At 37.9% G+C, this 20,345-nt stretch overlaps 1 long non-coding RNA gene across 1 annotated transcript in view; it reads right to left on the bottom strand.

Annotated features, from left to right (window-relative positions):
* Positions 1-339: 339 nt before the first annotated feature.
* Positions 340-20,345, bottom strand: part of LOC120396510 — a 28,526-nt gene continuing 8,520 nt past the window's right edge. Inside the window, exons 2-3 of the long non-coding RNA XR_005593189.1 lie at positions 2,053-2,120; positions 340-420 (exon numbers count right to left, since the gene is read on the bottom strand). This is a non-coding gene — a long non-coding RNA (uncharacterized LOC120396510). The remainder of the gene's footprint in view (positions 421-2,052; positions 2,121-20,345) is intronic.

The following is a 20,345-nucleotide window of genomic DNA, read 5'->3' as shown; positions in this document are numbered from 1 at the left end:
TTAAAAGGTAGTAATTGAATCATGAAACTTGATAACTTTACCCTATAAAATTTTTGCTCTCACAATCCTCTAAACTTTCTCTTGTTTTTTTTTTATTTTTATTTTGCTCCTTATTTTAGGTCGTCAGATATTTTAAAGGTTGCATCACATATTTGGTTCTTAGTAAGTTGAAAAATGCTTAAAAAATAAAGGAACAAAGGCTTGTCTTTAAAGTATAATGCAAACATTCAAACATCAGTTAGCAAAACTTCATACAGTATCAGAAGAAGTGATGGCTAAATTAATACAAACAATGATCTTCTCTGCAGAATCAGTGCTTTATTATTCTCCATTATGATTTCTTCTTCTTTGCTTCATATCAGGAATATTTGCATTACAATTGCTCCAAGTCTCTTTGGCTGTGCAACTCTGAACTGAATCCTGTTAGTTGAGAGATATCAATGGCAAACCTTTCAAGTTGAAAGTACTTTTTGTATTCAGACTAATGGTTCTGTAATGTGCCATGATCAGGCAAGCAGAAAAGATGGGTATGGAAATACTGTCTTTTGTTGTTTGTCCCCATTTGGGAATGTCTAATAATCCATGTTTCAAAATATCAGCTGAAACAAGAGAGAGTCAGCAGACTGAATAGTTACTGCTCTGGGTATTATGAACATGTCTGGGTGAAGATATGCATAGAAATGCTTTCTCCTGGTAGCGAGTTATTGAAATGCCACATGATGAAACAGGCAGCTAAGATAAACCTATTGCTGCATATAATAATGTTCCATCTGCCAACATTGACAGTCTTTGTTATCTGTGCCTTTTCCTTGCACAAGGGTTTTGCAACAACTTTGATAGCATTATTATTATTCTACCCTAGATACATTTTTCATATGCATATATTAATAGCTGTATTTATAACAAGGAAAACATGAGCTTCACAGCCATTTTGCATACACTTTTTAGGTATATTTACATATGTGTAGTTTAATGAGTCAGCACACCATATTGCTTGTATAGAGATGAAAGACATGATTAGCATCTATGCTGTTCCCCTCCCAGATGGCTGTCTTTCATCTAGCTAGCTAAGAGACCTTTTCATTTTTTTAACATATTCATTACTAATTAAAGTATGTTAAATTGCTTCTCAAACAAAGATTGACCTCAGGAACAGGGAAAATCATAAACATAGGATTAGATCCTGCTCTCCATACTCACACGAGCAGTCCCATGGTTTTCCATAGATCTATTCACATGAAGAAGCCAAGCAGGAATTGTCCCATGCTGACATGCAGTTAGGCAGCATGCAGACTGCATTATAATTAATACACCTCTGAATGTTCATTTTCTTTTTCTGTGTATGAACTGTAACCAGTGTAAATGTATCCTGCTGCCTTACTAATCACTGCACTACTTAGATTGACATAATTATTTGGTTACAGGTTCAAGGTACAGTAGGATTTTTGATGTTTTTCCTAATGTGAAGTTAGTGCTTTTCAGAGATTTTTGATTAATATGCTTGACACTGCAGAGGAGGCAAAGCATAAGGAGTGGTAGTACAGATTTTTCCATACTTGTGATGCATCCAATGTCCCAGTGCACTGAGCGAATCTTACTTTAAGTGTGTTAGCTACACCTTGTTTTTATGAATAGTGTACTAGTCAAACATGTTCATCTGTTTTATTTTTTGCCAACTTTTCCATATTGAATGGCCTATAGAAAAAGTTATTGGCTGTCAGGTCTGATGTGCTTTGTCTTTTGGGCATGCAGTCAATTGCATAGAAATATGTGTTTTTATAAAATTGATATTGGAAAAAAATGATGTTTTTAGTCTTTTCTGCAAATGATTAAAGAAAATGTGCACTCGTGTAAAATGTTCATGGTAGGTTAGAATATGTTCTATAGAAGAAGCAAACAAGCTAGAGTGAAAGTTATATTTCAATCTCTCAAAATGTTTTCTTATTGTAGGTGCTGCCTGTACAGGTCTTTGCAATGTGATAATCTTGTTCACTCTGGAGAGAGCCATGGAAAAGGATGAATTATATTCTCCAAAATCAGCTGGATAGATACCTGGTTTAGTGTAGCAGCCAACAGATTCTCTTCAGATAAGCATTTTGCCTCAGAAAGGTTTTCTGTCACTAAAGAGAAACAGAAAAATAATGATACCCTCTTGAAGATTTGAATAACAGTGTTTACGTGGTCTTAGAGAGAGTGGACACTTTAATTAGACATCTGAATGCAAGGGAACATTGTTTAATTTAATGGAGGGTAAGCAGCTGCCTATCACCAGCATAAATTAAATTTGCTCTTCTATTAAATGCAACCCTTAGGTTAATGTGATATTAAGGTTCCACAGTTTGTTTTTGTTTTTAAATGCAGAAGTACAGTTTAGGTTCTACAAAAACATTGGCTTAGCCATGATGAACAACTGTACTGTGTCTTGACTCATTATGGCCTAATTTATGCCTGTTGGGCACAACTCCACATTAGTGCTACAGTGTCCCAGGGAAGCACTAGAAACATTCCCCCTTACAGGTACAAAATGCCCCCAGAGCTCTCCAGTGCAGAGAAGGAGTGAAGAAATTGCTTAGCCCTTTAAGGAGCACAACCTATTCCCCAAGTCTTTTCCTGTGGTTAGCATCCTGGTAGCAGTCCTGCACAGTGCAATTCTGACCAGCCCTTTTGGGAGGTCTTTACTTCCTCTCTCCTCATAAAGGCCAGATAGACTCTAAGCCTGTGTTACATTTCTATATTAGGTTATAAACTACCCAGATTGGAAACGTGCTTAAATTTTCTACCTATAAAATGTCATGTCCATGTCCTCTGCTATACAAGTAATCCATATTTGATCATTCACATTAAGTCATTGTTCTGGGAGGCTTTGGCTGTGTGTGTGTTTCAAATGATGATGGTCTGAGGAGGCTGTTTGGCTAAATCACAATCATCATGGTTAGAGTTTACAATGAAATCACCAATCCCCTTCTCCCTCCCCCATTCTTCTTCTTCTTCTTCTTCTTCTTTTTGTATTCACATTACATACATTTGCATCTTCAAATATTTCCTGATGTTTTGTAGCAGACAAATGCTAAAATAAGAGTTCCCCATTTGAATTATTATTGCCCACCCTAACACAAAACATGAAAACTCCACCATCATCGCCTGGATACACCACTGTAGAATATGCTGCCTATGAACATTACCCAACCATGTCAAAAGGTTTTTGTTCAAACTTTCAGCAAAACAAAGTTCAACTTCATACAGAGCCCAAGCATGGAAAAATGCACACCAAAATAGTGACTATGTGAGTGTATGAACAATTCTGTGAGTGAAAAATGGGAATATAATATAGCTTTGCAACCTTAATTATAGACTATTCTATGTTTCACCATCAGAGGTTTATTCTACAGAGAATTGTATTTGTGGTAGTTATATATTCTCTGGTGTAACATGAACACATGCACAAGGAGCCATCTATGACAACAGCAAAGTTCCTGCTTTCTGGTCTGTCCATATCTCCTTATTTCCCCCACCACCTTTCTGCGGTTCAGTGTCAGTGCAGTGGCTGGGCTATGTTCTAGCCAAAGCTGTGGCTCCATCCAGAGGAACACCCATGCTGGATAGATTTCAAACTATTTTATTGATTTTCTTATATTTTTGGCTGGTGAAAGGAGGTCTGGAGTCCCCTATAGCAAGCTGGGAAGGAGAAGTGGCTTGAGAGAAGCAGAATATTAAGGGGGCTTGTCCCAGAGGAGCTTGCCACAAGCTGGGGGCAAAATGTGGAATGCGTGGGTAAGGAGGAGAGGAGCTCTGGTCAGCCCTGGTAGCAGCATTCCTGCTCCTGTCATGGGGTTTCTCTGATAGAAACAGAAAGAGCTGCTACCACAGAAATACTGTGACAACAGTTACAATCACCACTGAATGGATGGAAACAGTTTGTATACTAACAGCTGTGGAGTTCCCTAATCTTATTGTTGGTAGACCACAGAAGCAGTAACAGCTGTTGTTTTCAAATTGTACTAATAGGTTTCAACTCATTTTTTTTGCTGTAGAAAATGCTGCCAAAACCTCAAGATATGATATTTGAAGGATTCAAAAACCATAAAAATGATTCACTAATGGACATATGATTATCATAATCTTTAGTGCAAAAATATTAGCTAGGATACAAATCCACATAGTATATCTTGTGGCTATATTCACCACTTATATATCTCTACATTGACTATATGGGTCTGATTTATCACTGCCTTGCAGCTTGGGTAGTCAATTCAGCCTGTGTAAAGGAAGTACAAAGAGTGTGTAAAGGCTTCCATTCTGATGTGATAGAATTGTATCTGACTGCACAAGATGCAAGGCAGTGGAGAATCATGCTCTGTGCACTTCCCAGTGTTGTAATGTACTAGCTCTGTTTGTGCGTTAGTCATTATCCCCCTAGTGACTGACCAACAGAGACACTCAGATGCCTATTATTACTACCCCAGCTTTTATATGCATGTTGATGTAATGTCTCCCTCTAGTGTTTGGCTAACAAAGGACATACTATACTACCAACTAAGGTTGATGATATTCCTTATGTCAAGAGCTCGAGACCTGTGTTTTTGGACTGAAGAGCTAGATTTTTCTCTTAGGTCCTCAGAGGAGTATATCATTTATCTACTTAGTATGTCTATTTGCAGCACAGAGCTTAATTACAGACAGGTGCCTGACTGCTGGATTTGAACTCCTGTGAACCTCTGATACTCTGGATGAGCATTATTGAACTGAGCTGGAATATGTAATGTACTTCCTTTTTTTCAAGAAGAGACAGGACATATTACTACAACTAGCTAAGGGAGTTCTCCTTTAGCTCAAGTGCTAGTGGCCTTTGCTTCTGCCACTGAAGGACCAAGGTTCTACTCTGCCATGTGTGCATATGATTATTCTAGTAATTGCATAATGACTGCAGCACAGATTACTTCAGTGGCTGAAGTGTCTATTCTGTATGCTAAGAGGAATGCCATAGGCAGAACTTTTCCTCTCTGAGACAAATAGCTGCTCCCTGTGGCTGGGGCTCTGTGGGGAAGGGGTTGTGGTGTACAGGGAGATGTCAGCAAACCAGTAAAGTGCCTGAACCTACTATTGCTTATTGCTAAAAGCAGCCAAATCAGTAATCTTAGCTTATCCAAGGCGGGAGGGAGTTTTGGGTGCCGCAGAAAGGGCAGCTTGACCCCACGGTCCTTCCTGATAAGAATTGTGTTAAGTTGCTGATAAATGCATTTTATAAGTGCAGGATAGGCCCCAGGAATATCTATTGGGGCCTCAAGGCTGCAAACTCTGGGAAAAAACCACACCTGGTTAATCAATAATCAGAAGGAAGCATGACCATTGAAACTATTTGCTTAACAAGTTTTCTTTAAGGGACATGGCATTCTATTACTAATGTATAAATAAGGGGGAAAGTTTGAGGTAGCGGGACTCTACAGGACTGGACTCTCCCTCTGGATGCATCTTGTGTCCCCCACTGTCCGATGGGCTGCCGCTGTGCCACTCAAGAGCCACACTCAGCTTCGGTAGTTATCGAGGGTTGGGGGTGTTTTACTAACCTGTTGCGGATGAGTGTAAGTGCTTGAGACTAAGTAAAGTTTAGCTTTAAGTGAAAGCACTCTTGTGTTGTCCTGTTTGTTCCAGGCATCTATCGGTCAGACGGTCGTGTCTGCCCTGATTTATTTCATGCCACTGCCTCACACAGAGTAAAAGTTACCAAGAGCTTTGGGTTGAAAGAACCCCAGATAACAGTGAGTGGGATAAGTAAATGAGGGAGCTGACAAATCTCCATGTCAACATCTCCTTCAGACCCACCAGATTGCTATATGGAAGTTCATTAGGGAGTTAACATAGCCAGGTCCCTTTGGGACCTACTCCTGATCAGCTACAGCCAGTTGTCTATTCTGACAGCGTGGGTCCCACAAGAGCTATGCTGCCAGAAGAAAGGGACCAGGAACAACACAACAACTCAGAGGAAAGCCACCCATGCAATTGGAAGAAGAGGGATGTAACTCTTCCTTGTGAATCCATTTGCCCTCCAAACTCTGGGGGCTCCCTAACCCTTCCCTAAGAGGAAATGATTTCTAGGTAATTCTACCAGATAACCTTGGCTCTTTGCCCCAACCCTGCAGGCTTCTCTGTAGGAAGGGGTGATCTGGCCCATCATGTTAAATCAGAGTGTGTGCCTCACATTTCTAATCATATGTAAGAATTATTCTCAAGCATACTCAGCTGTGTAAGATCAAACAAATACTGCCCTAAAGGTTATGCTGTAGCTGTGTTTCATTTTGCTCACAACAAGAATGGCTAAAATAAAAGCTCATTTCTTTCTCTGAGAAGTAAAACCTGAATTATCAACTTCATGTTTTATACCTTTATTTTCTTCTTCCATACAGCTGAGAGTGTTTAGCATATGAAGCCCCAAATGCTTATTATTCTTTTGTTGTTCTTGTTGTTGAGCATCACGGTTGTGCATGGCACTTTAGTGACAAATAAAAGACCTCGTCCAAGTAGTTTCCAATCTGTGGTCCAGATCATGCATGAGCAGACACAGGGGATCCACTCACATGGAGCTCATTGCCTGATCATAGCAAAGGAATTGATGACATCAGAAAATGGAACTGTGCGGGGAGATGAGGTGCTCAGAGACTACTGTGATGAGTGTGGTATAAGAACCTATATAGAACAGAACATAATTTCTATACACCAAAAGCTATCAAATATCTCAAAGTATACACTATGTTGTTCCCTTTTTAAAAGCAAAGATTATTTCTTAGGTTTAGGTTTTTACTTTTTTGCGAGTTTCCCATATATGTCTGAGGGCAGAATTTGAGCACTAGAAATAAGTGTGCATTCTGGGAAAGTTACATTCAGATGTAATTACCTCATGTCTAAAGTCAGTGGTGAAAGTAGATAAAAGGGAGCTGCTGTCTAAAATGAGCATTTTATCCAGCCTCTCTTAAATTTTTTTTGACATCTTGGAAAAATTGTCTACATAATTTAAAGCAACCACCAGATAGCTTCCCATTACACAATCAGCACTTACACAGCTCCTCTCCATGAGTCTCTGCCATTGGCAATATTACAGGGGTAATATTTTCACATAGATGAACTGTCCTTGAACAATGTACAGTGTTAGACATGAATTAGGATGTCTCTCCATTAAGAATGCAGGTCCTTTCCTTTCAACTATTTGTCTACAGAAGATATACTTATTATAGATACTGCAAGGAAAAACCTACAGTCCATTAAAGTTGGATTTCCCCTATTTTCAGCTTACGTTATTTTATGCCACATTCAAGTCTCTTTTGTTTCCCCCCCCCCCCCGTACTAAAATTTCTTATTACTGCTGTTCCTGTGTAATAATTTTGGTTCATAGTATTTGAGATGGATCATCATTCGTAATTGAAGATCAATTACGCAAACTCTTTGTTGCAATGGTATAGAAGTAGCAATAGACCTATGCATAAACCTCCATACGAAGCAGGAACCAACCACACCTCTCCACATACACAAAAATAAGCTAACTATGGGAAAATGAAAGAAAGCTCATGTCAGGGTTCCCTCCCCACTCTGAACTCTGGAATACAGATGTGGGGACATGAATGAAAGACCCCCTAAGCTTATTTTTACCAGCTTAGGTTAAAAAGTTCTCCCAGGCACAAATCCTTTCCTTGTCCTTGGACAGTATTGCTGCCACCACCAAATAATTTAGACAAAGATTCAGGAAAAGGGCCATGTGGAGTCCCTATTTCCCCAAAATATTCCCCCAAGCCCCTTCCCCTCTTTCCTGTGGGGGTTGAGAATAATATGCTAACCAATTGGTACAATGTGAGCACAGACCAACCCCTTGGGTTTTAGGACACTGCAAATCAATCAGGTTCTTACAAGAAGAATTTTATTTTTAAAAAAAGTAAAAGAATCACACCTGAAAAAATCAGGATGGAAGGTAACTTTACAGGGTAATAAAAAGATTTAAAACACAGAGGATTTCCCTCTAGGCTCAGCTTCAAAGTTACAAAAACAGGAATAAACCTCCCTTTTAGCATAGGGAAAATTCACAAGCTAAAACAAAAGATAATCTAATGGATTTCCTTGCCCTTACTTACAATTTTTATAATCTTAGATGTTCATTTCAGATATGTTTTCAGGAGATATATTTCCTGCCTGGTCTCTCTCTCCATCCAGAGAGGGAACAAACAAAGAGAGCACAAACAAACCCTTTCCCCCCTCCCCTAGATTTGAAAGTATCTTCTTTTCTCATTGGCCTTTTTGGTCAGGTGCCAACTAGGATATTTGAGCTTCTTATCCCTTACAGGTAAAGATTCAGTACAGCTACCCAGGAGGGATTTTATGCTACCCTTAGCTGTATGTTTATAATAGCACAGTAATACATTTTCACCAGTCAAAGGGATCTCTGGTAGGCTTAATTTTATACCAAAGTCTTCCTGGCTGGCTGTTCAACCTGTTTATCTGCTGCCCATCAAACAAGAATAATAGGTCTTATAGAAGCATTCCTCTAACTTTATTAATGCCCAGTCTCAATTAGCTTTCCAACTGCATCACTCTCTGAGGTCCCTACTTTTGAAACTGTGGTTTCTAGGATCAAGAAAAGTCGCTAGGTCTCACCCTCTCCACTGTGACTCAGTCACCCTTTAATGTGCAGTTCCATTTGGAGGATGCTAAATTGCAAAGCATTACAGATCACAAGAGAATTCAAAGTGAAAGTTCCATGACAGGGGAGGCTCAGCTGTATCCTTCAATCAATACTTCTGAAAAGGTGTGGGCAGAGAGTACAGGGATATACAGAGGATGGCAATCCTGGTGGCTGCAGTGGAGAAGACTAAAAGGAGAGTGGAGTGTCTCCAACCAAACTGATCCAGACCTTATATAACCTCTTATGACTCACTTTTATTTCATCTAAATCCATTTGCACATCTGTAATAATTATATGTTATGATACATATTGGTATTTCCTTGAACAGTGTTCTTCACACTATTGCATGTGTTTTTAAAAGATGTTGTGGCTGGAGAGGAGGAGATGAATGTTTACAAATAAAACCAATGAATTACCTTTTCACTCACCACCTCTTATAAGAACTATTCGTTCCAATCACACTTTCCTAGAGTGGCAAGCTATAAAAGTATTAGCAAAGTGTAAGAACAAGACCATCTGACCAGGATGGGGCTTCACAGTGACACTGGTTTAATCCCATGTGTCCACTTGTCATTACTGTCCAGTCCTGATCTTTCTTCTCTTCTCCAACTACCCGCCCCCCATCAAATATAGCTAAGGTCTTGTGTAACATATTATGCTATGAGTCATAATTTGGGGCTTGTCTCCACATTTTGAAGAGGCTTACACTTGTATAGTCCAGCTACTTATATTAATAGGTAGTTTTCAAAGTTTTTATTAAAAGTAACTTAAGGCAGTCATTATGAAGTAAAGCAGTATTTGTTATAAACAAATGAAGCTTTTGAATTTCTTTGGGAGGTTGTAATAAATAATCCACGTGCATAACTAATTCATTGGTGAGTGGTACAAAGACAGAGAGTGACCTGCACCGTACACACACCAGTAGGTTACCTATAGTTTTGTTGAAAGAGTCTACAAGGGAAGCTTTATCCAAGTGAAGCCTTGAAAATACTGTTTTATAGGGACTAATTTCAAAACTGCTCTTGGTAGAACTTTGTTCCTTATGATGGTGTTTGTAATTCTAATAAATACCCTCATTATTGTTCTATTTGATTTAACAATTCTGAGCCATATATAGAGTATTGATGCAAACACCTAAATAGGAAAACGCTTGCGATCTCAGAGTATGGAGCTTATGTTTATCAAAATAGTTGAACAAACTTGCAATTTTCCCATGAAGGTTATTCGATTCTTAATTGTGTGTCTTCAATTCTTCACCTAGAAATCTCATCCATATTCTACTCACAATGAAAATAGTATCAGATATGAGTTTGGACTCAGCTGGAACTATTGTCCAGCATTCAATATATGTAATCTAGGTGGTGCTGAAATTGATTCTCAATTAGTCCCACTCCATCATCTTTTGTAGAACTGTTATTTGTGTCCTTTCCAACCTATTTATTCATTCTGTCACATGATGTAGTGTTAGAACAGTTATAAAGGACTGGGGCATTAATTGTAGCTGGTTTGTCAGATGAATGCCAAATGAAAAGCTGCCTTCAGATGATTGCTTCAGGTAGATGACAGCTAAGCATCAATAGGCTAAAAGGTCTATTCTCCTTTAGAGTACCATAGCCCTGTCATATAATTAAAAATATTGTGAGGTAAGTATGATATACATGTGGGCTAATTATGTAAAAAATTATATATGATTTTAAAAATAGCTCTTTGAAGTTAACTATGTCATAAAGGCTATTCTAACTTATTTCATCAACTGCACAAAATGTACTGGCCTACATTCCCTGCAAAACTTCATATATACAAGCACACTTTTATGTCCACTAGTATAACTTTAAAATAATATGCACATTTTTTCAGATTTTGTAAATTACAGATGGTTATGCCAAGTCAAAAATCTCTGAAAATCAGGTGTATTGTGCAAATGTTGATACAATAGAGAATAAACTTCATACAGATAAGATGCTACAATAGTTACCCATCCCATCACAGACAACACTGCACAAACCATTTTAACATGTTTATTACCTGTACCGATTTGTTCATAAACCCTGATGCTAATTTTAAGTGGGCAGAGCCACTTTTTGAGATAACGCTTGTGAATATTTTGAGGTAATAATAACAGGTTGTCTGAGATAGCTGGGGACTGGACTTGATGACCCAGGAGATTCCTTTCAGTCCTAAGTCCCTAATACCTTGCTCTTATAGCATTTTTCAACAGTAAATCTCAAAGCACTTTACAAGGAGGTACAGTAAGACTTTCCCCACCATTTCCTCTCCTCCTTACACAAATTGCTGGCACTGTTTAGAAAATCACAATGCTACTCACTTACACTAATTACTCTTATCTATTTGGATTTATACAACTGCAAATAAAAGAGTGCTTATCTCTATGTTCTATGTGCCCTTAACACCATTAATCACTTATAATAACCCAGCATAACTAAAATGCAATGGTACAATTCAATATAACCCACCACCGGCAAGCCTGGCAATTTAAAAGCTCATATCACCCTCAGACTCATTTTAAAAACAAATTACTTAGTCAGTGCAAAATAACAACTACTTTGATTGTTCCCCTTTGTACAAATATTTTTGTGGTTCTGGATGGTTCAGATAAATTTCCCCACTTAACTTCTGCATACTTGGGGTGGTGTCTGTTACCTGCTTTGCCAGGCCCTGCTACTGTTACCACTAAACTTCTTTTTGACTTTCCTCATTAGTCACAGCATACCTGGCTCTCAGAACTAAAAGAGCATGTTTACATTTTTTATTTTTTTTTAATTTGGATGACATTTTTCATGGAGAATTTCAATATATTTGCACCAGTTTTACTATCTAATGTGTTCTGAGGCTTCCAGAAATACTATGCATTCTCCAGTGAGGCCAGAAAGTAATGCCAAGGTACATGATGCCTGATTTAATGAAAAAAAATAGGTCGCTGCAAAATGTCTGCTGGCCACTGCTGCCGACCAGGTGTCAAATTTGCATCTGCCTAAATTCTCCCTTCAAAGTCTTCTTTTATTGTCAGTGGAACAGACACCACAGGTTATGAACAAAGTGATAAACAAAGGTCACTAATTATGAACAAAAGTAGGGGGCGTAGGCCCCTTTCAGCAAATGCACATAAGGACTTTCTGACTAGGGATGGGCTTAAACACGTATAAGTTAAGCCCATACATAGATATTGTCATAAACGCAGTCTTACTTACAGGGCTTGAGGAGGTCTCAAAAGGTTCCCAAAAAATCAGATAAATGTCTGAATTTTGGATGCTTACCTAAAACATATCTATAGACTTTGAGGTGCTCCTGTCTCTAGAAAGTATTTTATCTCTAGTCATTTTGTCCACAGCCAGAATTCAGACTTGCAGTTTTTAGGTTGCCAGTTCAGTATCAAACATTTGCTGTGCTAAATTTATTGAGGCGCAAAAATGGGAAAGGTAGCATTTTCATATTGGATATTGAAAGGAGTTCCATCTGCGGTTTCTTTGCCAAAATAAAGCTAGCTAAGCTATAAGTTTGGTTCCATATGAACGTCTTGTACTCTAAAAGAGTTCACCCAAGAATAGATTAAGGTGTGCATATAAGGAATCCCATTTTAAGGAGATTAAATATATCCATCTAAAATTCACCTACAGTTTGCAAACTTCTGCTAAGATTACCTTCATCTCGTCTGACATCTTGCCTTTTGTCTGCAAGAATTCCCTGAATCCAAATTTCTAATAGCATTTCTTATGGTGAACTGCTCTTAATCAAAGCAGCTCCAACCTCCAATTCAGTCAATAGTAGCCTTTCAATTGACATGAAAGGGAGTTGGATCAACCCTCCCACCCCCAAACAGTATGGCTTTACTTCTTATATTTCATTCCATGCCCTTTAGCATGTGGCAGAAAAACCAAACCATTGTCAGTAGCAGAATATGTCAACGTTTTCAATATTAATTTATATTTCATTCCCTCTCCAACTAAAAAAAGGTTTGTACTCTTTCTTCCCTCATTTGGAACTTGGAGAATAATTAAAATAGTCCCTAGGGTAAACAGTGCAAAGAGATATTTGAACAAATTCACAATAACAAATCCATTGAGGAAATCACAGGGTCTTCTCAGATATTCCATGAGGAAAACCAAACCAAACCAAACCAAACAAAACAAAAAAAAGGCTTATTTAATCAAATTAACTATTTGTTGTGAGCCATTGGCTTAGTTGTACTTAATAGCTAGCCTGTTGAGATTCTCTCTCAAAGTGCTTATCTGATTTTTATTTTTAAAAAATTAATATAATTAGTTGAATGTTTAGGAGCTCTTTGTTCAGCCAGGAGTGCTTTATTCTTGGTGTTATTTTAGTTGAATGACGTGGCATTTAATCAACTGCTAGATAAGTAAGTTCTGTTTTTGCAAATAGGACTTGAACATTTTCCAAGAACTTTAGTTTATTATTTGTTCCCAGGAAAAAAACTGGCACGTAGTTAAAGAGGTAATAAGGTAATAATTGGAGATATACCAATCTCCTAGAACTGGAAGGGACCTTGAAAGGTCATCTAGTCCAGGTATTGAGCTAATTACATTTCCTTTTCCTTTTATCCCATTTAGTGCAATAACTAATAAACAAGTACCTCTAAACAACAGTATACTTTAGTATAAACTATGGTCCAGATGAATAAGTAATATGGCCCTTACAGGATTGTCAGGTGGCTAAAATGAATGTCTGTGTGGTCCGTACTGAAGATCAGTGAAATACAAGAAGAATTTCAGAACCTTTTACATGGCTCCATATTAATAGTATAAGGCGGAATTGATGTTATAATAGCCAATATTGTATAGAGTTGGCTAACTATCCATTGCAAATAGTATCCATTAGAAATGTAGCTCCCTTTTTGGTTACTAAGTTAGCCACACATTAATCCTGATCTACTAATGGAGGGCTGTATTTTCAACAACATAAAGGACATGGAAAGTCCATAGGTGCCTAGCTCCCACTTGTGCCTTTCAAAATGTCTCCAAACAATTGGACAACAATGAACAGTGAATAGGAAATAATGAATATGTGCAGATGGTAAAATACCTGATATGGAAAAATGCTAAGATTTGTGAAACTTTTAGAATTCAGAAACATTTTCTCAAATATACAGTGGCTGTTGAAATACTCTCAAATAATGAATCATGTCCCCAATCTAATGGCCCCAATTTGCTGCATCAAGAGGCTGGAGGGGAAAAAAACACAGGTAAGTTACCAAACCCTAAAATACATCTCAATTTAATAAGGCTGTTTGTACTTGCCTCATAGTGTATTCCCATTGGTATATGGTAAGTGCTCTTTTCTAAAAGTAGCTGTATATGCTCTAATGCAAGAGTTGTAGAAATAAATCATTGCTTTGCTTATATTAGCAGACAAGTTTTGTCTGTAAGATAATTTATTTTCTGTCAGTCTATAGTTCTTACCCTTTCTCCAGCCTACTGTACCTTTTAAATAAAATTTCTTTCTTCCATAAAAATGATGGAAATCAGAGTGTTCAAAGTCTGAAACGTTTAAGGGTTCCTACTTTACTTTATAAACTTCAGTTATGGTGAACTGCAGGCTCACTGGTCAACTTAAAAAACAAATAAAGTATACTTAAAATTGCACATAGCATGTGTGTAGTAAATTTGAGCTGGAAATAAATAGTCCCCAAAAACTTAGTCTAAGAAAAATCAGTCTTTAAGACAAGTATAATCTCACAAGAATATATAAAAAACTTCTTAAGCATTAATGTGACTCAGAGAGAGTGAGGTAAAGGGGGAAGAAAAAAGAATCTAGTCCTCAGTCTTTTCTACTTGATGAAAAATATATCAACACACATGCACACTCCCCACAGAAGCTACAGCTGGCAATAATATAAAATGAAGTGCTCCTAGCAAAAGGCACCATAGAGGAACAAGGAGCTCATCTTGCAATGTTTGCATAATCTCTATGATTAATAATAAAAATCTCAGAGACCAAAACCTAATTTAATTTCTATAATAAACTTTTCATGTTTGGAAAGTTTCTCCACTTGGGAGGCTCTGTCTCTCCAACTTTCTCACTCATCCAAACACACAAGAACATTGCTGTTAATTAACTCATAATTTACTCATATGATGCCTGAGATAATTATTTTTTTATTTATATATCTTTGCATATTAACATCATCTTCTCCACAAAGGTAGCACAGAAATTTCAGTTTATGCAAAGAAGGCTCCTGAATCCAAGATACAGATAAAGATTAGTAATATTTGATTGAGGGAATGTTACAGATTAATAAAACATTCATCCAGTGCTTTCTGGGATCTTACTTGCACAATTACTTCAACTTTATTTGGATGGATATGTGCTCTGTCAATTAAGTCCCATTTTATTTATCTTCATTAAACAGAGCCATACTAATTCAATTTTCAGATGCTAAAAAACAAGAGGTATTTAGAGAAGCTAGCATTATGGACAAGACATTGAAGATAACTGTATTTTAACTAATGCACATGGATTGGAGTCCCTCCATACTAAAAATATATTGTTGATAGTGTAGTTTCACTAGCTGGTTAGTCTTTCATTCATATGAACATGAACATACTGTTTTAACCTTTCAGAGGGGTAGCCGTGTTAGTCTGTATCAGCAAAAGCAATGAGGAGTCCTTGTGGCACCTTAGAGACTAACAAATGTATTTGGGCATAAGCTTTCATGGGCTAGAACCCACTTCATGAGATGCATTAGATCTCATCAAATGCATTAGGGTGGTTGTGGCCTATTCCCAACAGTTGACAAGAAGGGGTGGGTATCAACAGAGGGAAAATTACTTTTTGTAGTGCTAATGAGGCCAATTCAATCAGGGAGGATGGGGTTTTTTTGAATGTTACAATTCTTGATGTCTGATTTGTATCCATTTATTCTTTTATGTAGAAACTGTCCGGTTTGGGCAGTGTACATGGCAGAGGAGCATTGCTGGCACTTCAATGTCCAGTACGAGAGCACTTAAATTTCCCTGGACACTCAATAAAAGACTTAAAAGTAGCCATTCTTCAACAAAAAAAATTCAAAAACAGACTTCAATGAGAAACTGCAGAACTGGAATTAATTGCAAACTTGACACCATCAAATTAGGCCTGAATAAAGACCGGGAGTGGCTGGGTCTCTACAAAAAGTAATTTTCCCTCTGTTGATTCTCACACTTTTTTGTCAACTGTTGGGTATGGGCCACATCCACCGTGATTGAATTGGCCTAGTTAGCACTGACCCTCCTCTTGATAAGGCAACTCCCATCTTTTCATGTGCTGTATATTTATACCTGCCTATTGTATTTTTCACTCCATGCATCTGATGAAGTGGGTTATAGCCCATGAAAGCTTATGCCCAAATAAATCTGTTAGTCTCTAAGGTCCAACAAGGACTCCTCATTGTTTTAACCTTGAGGTCTAATTCCTTATGGTGTTGATCATCATGATGACATCTAGGTAAATGGGATATATAGCTATCTCTGGGGTATTACATTAATGAATCTGCCATTGGGGAGATCTAGAAACCATTAGTGCAATGAGCTCCCTTCCTACTGGAGATTTTATGTGTTATTTCTTCTCATAAGTCACTTGCTTGGGATGCCAGAGTCCTGAAGTGACTCCCAAACCTAGGTCCTTTCGCATGACAGTGCAATCAATTACTACTGCACCACCAACTCAGCCCGATAGATCTTATTGTAATAGCAGAAGACATCACTACATAAATTTTCAGAATTCATTGATGTGAGTTATTTATATAAGAATTTCAAGCTGCAATGATTTATACAGTGTTCAGAAGTCAGGCATTTGGGATCCTTTTTTTTTTTAATTTAGGCCCATGTTTCTTTCAAATGAACCTGTCTAATTTTGGAAGCCCAACTTGAAACGTCCAAAATAAAATATGTTAGGCTGAATTCTCTAATCTGCCACTGTGACCTTGCACTATGCAGCAAACAGGTGTCAGAGATTTGCACTGGAGAATTTCCCCTGCAAAGGGTGAATATTTGACAGTCTCCAATCTCTTCTCTGCCCAGTCCATGAGCTCTGAGCAGAGGCTGGGTGCAATGCCTCAGCAAACTAATAAACTTTAGGTGGCATAATTGAAGGTATTCTCTTTTAGTGTTCTTCATCCCTTTCAGGAATTGTGCTTCTCTAAGGTCACAGACAAGTATCAAAAAGACATTCTATATAAATGTAGGGGAAATGGGCTTGAATGCTTCACACACAAGTTGATCTGTCACTGGAGACAGGAAGACATCCCATCTGCCACTGGTATAGAACTGCATAGTTAGATACCTAGGGTGTATGCAATGTGTGGTGGTTTACACCTTCCTCTCTCACCCAGCCCTGAACACTTTAACTGTCAGAGGCAGCATATCAGTCAATTGTAGATGTACCAATGAGCGGTTCTGATATGATGAATTCCAATTCCCAGTTGTTTGCAGATGATTCATAGGGAAAAACTTACCTAACACCAAAAACATCCCCAGAACCCAGCTGTGCTTTTGTAAGATAAGATTTCAACATATGAAGGTGTGTACATTTCTGTAATCGTATCTCAGATCACCCTTTTACTCTTAAGTACTTTGGGCCATATTCTATTCCTAGTTACACTGGTGTAATTCTGGAGGAACTCCATTAAGAGCAGAATTTGGCTCTATATTCATAAATCCTGAACCATAACATCTGTAGCAATGCATATTTTAATTGCACTTTAGATGTGACAGACGTACAGATAAGACGATTGTACTAACATCGATGAAGGTTTCAGTCTTTTCTTTCCTTTGCTTTCAGAAATGTCTGAGGCACATTGAGAATAGTAAAAAATGGTGCAGATTGGTCCTGAGTGTTTAACCTAAATGTACAATCAACACACACTCTCTCTCTCTCTCTCTCTCTCTCATATCTTATCTTTTGCAAAGGCATCTCACAACTGGATTGAGGCAGGAAAAATGATCACTGATTAATGGACAGAGAATATCATGCAACATACCTTTCCTTGGGGGTGAAGGTAACGTTTGGAAACAATTCCTGCTAGATTTTAGATAAAGTTCTGGGAAAAGTAAAATGAAGGTCCCTGGAACTTCAAAGGTATAGAAGCAGATGGAATAGAATAAGGATTCTGAAGCCCAGCTGAACTGTGCAGTTTCTTCACAGTTTGATATGATATACTAATTCACCAAGAGCTAAATCCTGTACTAGGCTCTGCTGGTGTGTAGAAAGGGGAAGAGGTAGTAAGGAGCTTTTCCACACACCTTCTGACAATTCATTTACTATTTATACAGCAGTAGATCCCAAACTATGATACATGGAACATTCACTGGTGGTCTGCAGACAGCTGCTATGTCACATGATGCTGGCTCACCCCCTTGATTCCAGTTCTTTCTACAGTCACTCAGGCACTTCAAGTGTATGTATGCATGTAGAAGTAGCTGGAAACAAGAGGCAGAGCCAGTTTAGCTGCACATAAACAATTGCTATAGATGCCAGATAGATGTTGCAACTTTGTGAATGTTGTTATGATTAGAGCTGGGTGAAATTTTTTTGGCAAACAGTAAATTCACTGAAAAATACATTTTTCTAGGCATCGAAACTATTTGAGAATTCGGGTTGAATTTGGCATGCAGTTTTGGTTGAAAAACATTTTTAGAAATGTCAAAACATGTAACAGTTTTGTTTCTTTTCAAAAGTGTTGATTTGAATCAACATTTCACTTTAAAATATGATTTAGAAACAATGCTTGAAATATTTCATCCAAGTAATTTTTTTCATTTTGTTAAGAAAAATCAAAACAAAACAAAAATCAGTTTATGTTCAAAATGAACAACAAAAAAGGCAGTTTGGCTTCTGAATGGAAAAACCAGTTATTCATTCAGCTCTAGTTTTGATCAGATGGATAGGCGTTCCTTACATTCCCATCCACTGGTATACATACATACGTGCCAGCAAAGGCCACTCAGGATGGGAGTTCCTCCGGATTCAGTTTTTAGTCCTCTTCTTGTCTTCTGTACTCCTCTGGACTGTTAGGCCACTTGAAATTATCTGCATACCCATATGCAGATGATATTGCATTTGTATCACATGTAGTAAAACTGATGTATTGACGGATGAATTCAATGAGGACATAGAAATTATAACTAGATGGGCAAAGAAGCATACATTCAAGGTGAATTCAGGAACAACAAAGTTTATCTACTTTATCACAAACTGTAAGAGGTTCAGCTACAGTCTGAAACTGACACTGGATGGAGAAGGTATTACCCTTGAGAATAACCCAGATACCTTGACATGACTTGGACACAGAATTAAGGTTTGGATCACAAGCCAGAAAGTTGGCAGCCAAAGCAAAGAAGACACTGAAACCTTTATGATCTATTACCAGCACCAATTGGGGTTCATGTATGAAGACATTGAAAACAACATACTGCTCAATATTTCGCCCACTATTTGAGTATGCCTCACTTCTCTAGTCATGTGCTTCTCCCAGGAACCTTGCCAAGATTGACGTTGTGCAGCTACCTGCAGTTCACATGATAATTGGAGCTGTAAGATCCACCCCAACAGCAATTTGTCAACAAGAATCTGATGTTCAACCTCTTGAGAAGTGTAGAAAAGAACAGCTAATTCAGTATGGAAATAATCTTCTTTACCTATCTGAATTCCATCACTGTTCAGGCCTGTTCAGAAACTGGAAAGCCAAATCAAGGCTCAAACAATCATCTTGTTCTGAAAGGTGTGTAAAGGCTACTGAAGAAAACCAAAGCATTTGATGAGGTTAGGAGGGGAGAGTGTGTGAAGAAGTGTGTATGCCCAATAATTCCTCCACATGAAACTATTTACTTTAATAAATGTCTTTCTTTTGGAACCTTGCTTGAAGGAACTCATGGACTAGGCGACACTAAAAATATTGCAGAGCAGACTATCCAATAGTATTAGTCACAAGGCAAACAGATGTATGTGTCACTGATAGTTCATTAGTTATATCTTTCAAGAATGGTAATTTAATGACTTCATCCAGTGACATAATAGAGATAGTACAAGAAAAAGCATTAGTTTGAGATATATCAGTTTGAATTATATGGCTGAAATTGAAAGCTATTCTCACTGTACTGCAAGAAATAAACAGAGAAGAAATAAAGGTGGACATTGTGACTTGAAGGAGGCAGTCCTCAGTTCCTTTAGAAGAAACCAGAAAGCTCAACAATGCACTTCACGAGGAGGCTTGGAGGATCAGAGAATGAGGAAATACATTTTTTTTTCAATAGATTCCATCACATTTGGTATATACAGGAGTGAGGTAGCTGGTGAGCTGGCCAAAGTTAGGTTTGAAAAATCAGGCTAGAATGATAAAGGTTGAGGTTATTGATACTTTCTCAAGGCAAACATTGATATGATTGATATCAAAGCATCTTGGGAAATAATATTCACTATCATGAGCACATGGACAGTGCACACTACAGGAATGAAAATCAACTGAGTTGGGACCACGATACAGCAACTCTGCAAGATGTGTCAGTGTCACAACCAGGACATGAGCAGTCATATCTAGTGCTCAGAGTAGGGGTTGGGTGTCAGGTTACAGACAGCAATTGAATAGCAAAGTCAAGGACAAAGGGTTGCAAGCAGGAGTATAGAGTTTCTTGCAAGAAGGATTTGGAGCAGAGACAAATAGGCTGTCTATTGC

The sequence above is a fragment of the Mauremys reevesii genome, linkage group 2 (genome assembly GCF_016161935.1).
Source record: "Mauremys reevesii isolate NIE-2019 linkage group 2, ASM1616193v1, whole genome shotgun sequence".
Classification (NCBI taxonomy): Eukaryota; Metazoa; Chordata; order Testudines; family Geoemydidae; genus Mauremys; species Mauremys reevesii.
Note: the sequence above shows the minus strand (reverse complement) of the source record. Positions and strands in the feature narration are given on the sequence as shown.